Below are 4564 nucleotides of genomic sequence, written 5' to 3'. Positions count from 1 at the left end.
TGCTCATCTCTCTCAAGACAAATAAATATAACTTAAAAAAGGAAAATAAAGTAGAAATATGAGATGTGAAAATATTAGATATGCAATAATAGATATGAAAAATAAAGAACACATTTAAAAAAATAAAATGAATATAGACAAAGAGAAAAGAAGAAAGCTAGGAGCTCAGATTGAACAATTCTCCTAGCAGAAAGCTGACAAGGATAAAGAAATATTAACAAACATGGACCCTATATAAAGCAATAGCAATATCCATCTAATAGAGATCACAGAAAGGAGAAAGTACATAAAAGTGGAGAAGATAAAATATTTTTTTAAGTAATGAAAAGAAATTTTTCAGAACTAAAGAAAAATAAAATCTCAGATAAAAAAGAACTATTGTGTACCAAAAGGGAATACAAAGAGAATCATATTTAGATATAGATATATCTAAATTTTTGATATAAAATTTAAAATATTAAAAAACTAAAATTTTCTGTAGAGAAAGGGCAGATCACATATAAAGAAAAAGAAGGAGATATCATATAGTAACAAACAAGGAAAACAATGGAGTAATACCTTTAAAGTATTGAAAGAAACTTTCAATCTCAAATTTACATCCAGCCAAACTATCATTTGAAAGCAACAGGAGTTGTCAAACCTTAAGTATACAAGGACTAAGAAGCTTTGCCTCACAAAAATCCCCATTAAAACACTTTTGGGTGGCTCAGTCAGTTAAGTGTCCAACTTCCGTTCAGGTCATGACTTCTTATTTCATGGGTTCAGGCCCTGTGTTGGGCACTGTACTGACAACACAGAGCCTGGAGCCTGCTTTGGATTCTGTGTCTCCCTCTTTCTCTGTCTCTCTCTGCTCACACACACTCTCTCTCAAAAATAAATAAACTTAAAAAAATTAAGAAAAACACTTTTGGGAAAAGTAACTGATAAAAAGGAGAAGAAAGTTCCAGAATGCTCTGAGAAATATGTTGATTAAATTGATTAAATAACTAGATAAAGTTCATAATTTAAAAAAAAATAGTTAAAACCAGAAGAAAAGAAAAAGTAAAGCCTTCCGAGCCCCAAAACAAAATTCTGGACAAGCATGAACATTGGGATGCGAGAGACCACAGGAAATGGAGAATGCTCTTGCATTTTTAGAGAGGAAATTTAAATTTTTAATGCAAAGAAAGCAGTAAGAATTTAAAATATACATAAGAAGTAAGGCAAATTAAATTATAAACTTAGACTGGCAAGACCAATCTAAATATATCAAAAGTCAAAATACATGGTATTTAAGTAAACTTAATTTAAAAAAAAAACAAAACATTGATCAACAATTGGGAAAACAAATGCCATATGGAGGGTGTTAGGCTGCCTTGTGGCCTGCCCTAACAAAGTCCAAATCTCAGTTGGCTCAATATAATAAAAATGTATTCCTTGCTCACATTAAAATCCAAAGCAGCTCTTAAGAGAGTGGAGAGAGTGGTGTGAGAAGAAATGACTAAGAGGAGCAAGAGGGAAATCGTGTTCCCCACTGTTTATTCTGGGCCCAGGCTCCATTCAGGTGTGTGGAATTCTCCACTGACTCTTCTGGGTCTGGCCAGCAGGTGAGAGAGGGCAGAATGCCTGCAGAATATCAAGGGAGATTTTAGAGGAGTTTGCAGTGTGTCACATCCTATCTGCTCACATTCCATTGTTCTGAATGTGTTTTTGTAGCCCTCGGGGGAGACTGAAATATGGTGAATTTTTATGCTGAGGAGTCAAAGAAAATAAATTTGAACAACCTGTGTTCTGTCTTCCTGATCTGCTCTTCTGGTCCTCAAATCTCTCTCTTGTCCTTCCACACAGAGAACACCTATCCCCCCAAATAGAGAATCCCATGGTTCCCAGTCACTACATCTATCATAGAGTCCAGGAAATCCAGCTACTGAACAGTTTTCTCCCTTAGATATATCTATCTGTAGCTTTTCTTGGTCCAGAAATTATGACCTAAAGTGACTGCCACCAAAACACACATCTGATGTATGGTGGAGGAGCCTGGGCAGAGAGTCACAGTAAAATTCTTATTTGGCAAATGGGAAACATGTCAAATAAATTATCCTGAAAAAGCAGATATGGCTATATTAATATCAGACAAAAGACTTTAAGACAAAAAGCACCACGAGAGACAGAGGCAGTTAGTACAATAACAGAAAATGGTCACTTTGCCAATGTGATGTAACATCACCAAACAGATATTAATCTAATAAACCATCCCAAGATATATAAGAGGAAGCAATTGCAAATTCATTTTCATATTGGAAGATTTCAGACACCTCTAATTATTGATAGGTTAAGTAGACAAAACTTTATCAAGGATACTAAAAATTTCAAAAAATCTACACAGTAAGAAGTTGACCTCATTGATATACAGTATATCAAGACCTACATCTAACACTGACAAGACATGTCCTTCTCAAGCACATGTGAGGTTTTTTTTAATCACATACAAGGACATAAAGTAAGCCTTGACAAATTTTAGTGAATATATAACATGCAGCCTACTTTGACTGAAAACGCAATAAAGGTAGAATTTAATGGCTGGATAAATTAAAATTTTCTGTACATTTAGAAATTTAGAAACCCATGGAAATAACATAGTCTAAATATATGATTCTAGAAAACAGCTAGAACTCAATAATAAAAGACTCAACAACAAAATTGGGGGGTGCAGTACATTGAACATTTATTGGTTTAAACTAAAGTCAGTTGAGCCCCCAGCTTCGGTACAGGTCATGATCTCCTGGTCTGTGAGTTCTGAGCTGACAGCTCAGAACCTGAATAAAGCCTGCTTCAGATTCTGTGCCTTCCTCTCTCTCTGCTCCTCCCTTGCTCATGTTCTGTCTCTCTCTCAAAAATAAATATTAAATTAATTAATTAAAAGAAAAAGGCAAAAAGAGTCCAATTTAAGAAATTAAAAAAAGAATAAAACCAAAGTAGTGTTAGTGAGCCAGAAATGCTTATTCTAATATATCTCTGTATTGTTTAGCCAGACTATTGAAGTGTGAGAAAGTCAGGCAATGCCTTTCAAGAGGCATTAAAGTGTAGCTAATTAACTTTAACAAATTATATTTGAATTATTTACCTTGTGAGCTGCAAGGTCAGACAGTCCTCCTAGAATTGCAGAAGAAAAATCCCAAAGAGAAAGATTTCCTTATCATGCTGCTATGTGGGAATCAACCACTATATGAACATAAGAGAAAAGTAATTTTTTTCCACCAGATTTTCCTTGGACAGACCAAAAAAAAAAAAACAAAAACAAAAACAAACAAACAAACAAACAAAAAAAGACAAAATCTGGAAATAAGTGTAAAATTCAACTAATGTACTTAAGCTATTTTCTTATGTGTTTGGCATATAGTAAGTGGTCAAATCTACTGCAGTCCTATTACCTGACTCTACTTTTTCAAACTCAACATAGAATAGATTTAGAGCTTCTCAAGACACTTTTACAAAAGCGTGATTCAGGTATCACATTGTCCTACAAGACTTTGGGCATCTCACGAATTGTCTGAAAGCTACTCAAAAAAGTAATTATACTGTTTATCACATTAAAAAAAAAATCTTGTGTCTACCCTAGTGCCTATCTTTTAAGAAAATAGTAAGGATATAAATATGAATTATAAGTGCATAACCTCTAAGTACATAAATTTAAATTAGTTAGCAACTTTTGCTTGTTAAAATCTCTCTGAAGTTTTAATTTAATATCCTCATTCTCATTTTACTCAAACTAAAATAATATACAATGATCTGCATCAAAGTGCTTAAAAATTTAGCTTAAATATTTCTTTTTTCAATAAATTCTAAAAGTCAGGGATCATTTTAAGCCCAGCTGAAATCATTTTTACAGAAGATAAAGGAAAGAAGAGGTAAATAATTTGCAAATTATTATGTATCTGGAACTGCCATACCTAGTGATTGGCCTTAATTTAGAGATAATAAAAGCTTATATGGTATACTCTCATTTTTTAAATACTAGTAAATTTGGGGCTGAAGAAGGTAAGACCACCAGCCTTGTGGGATTGGCGGTGTGTGAGAGTCCACAAGAGAGGCTAAGAATATTGTACACAAAGATTCATGATGTTCTTGAGCAAATCCCTAAAAATGCAGCATATAGAAAGCATACAGAACAGATTACAAATGAAAAGTTGAGTATGATTAAAGCGGAACCAGATGTTAAGAAATTAGAAGACCAACTTCAGTGCGGCCAACTAGAAGAGGTGATTCTTCAGGCTGAAAATGAACTAAGTCTGGCAAGAAAAATGATACAGCGGAAATCATGGGAGCCTTTAGTGGAAGAGCCTCCAGCCAACCAATGGAAATGACCAATATAATCATCATTAAATGACTAGTGTGTTAACAGGAAACTGATATAATTAAATGTAATATTAAAAATGATTCCTGATTCTTGATATCTTATAATCAAGAAAACTAATACAAATCATATTTAGGAGACTTAAATGTAATATTAAAAATGATTCCTGATTCTTGATATCTTATAATCAAGAAAACTAATACAAATCATATTTAGGAGACTTATTAAAAT

General features: G+C 33.2%; 1 pseudogene; it reads left to right on the top strand.

Annotated features, from left to right (window-relative positions):
- Window positions 1-3968: 3968 nt before the first annotated feature.
- On the top strand, window positions 3969-4352 carry LOC115301418 (annotated as a pseudogene).
- The last annotated feature ends 212 nt before the right edge of the window (window positions 4353-4564 follow it).

The sequence above is a fragment of the Suricata suricatta genome, chromosome 1 (assembly GCF_006229205.1).
Source record: "Suricata suricatta isolate VVHF042 chromosome 1, meerkat_22Aug2017_6uvM2_HiC, whole genome shotgun sequence".
Classification (NCBI taxonomy): Eukaryota; Metazoa; Chordata; class Mammalia; order Carnivora; family Herpestidae; genus Suricata; species Suricata suricatta.
This window is presented reverse-complemented; position numbering and strand designations above follow the sequence as displayed.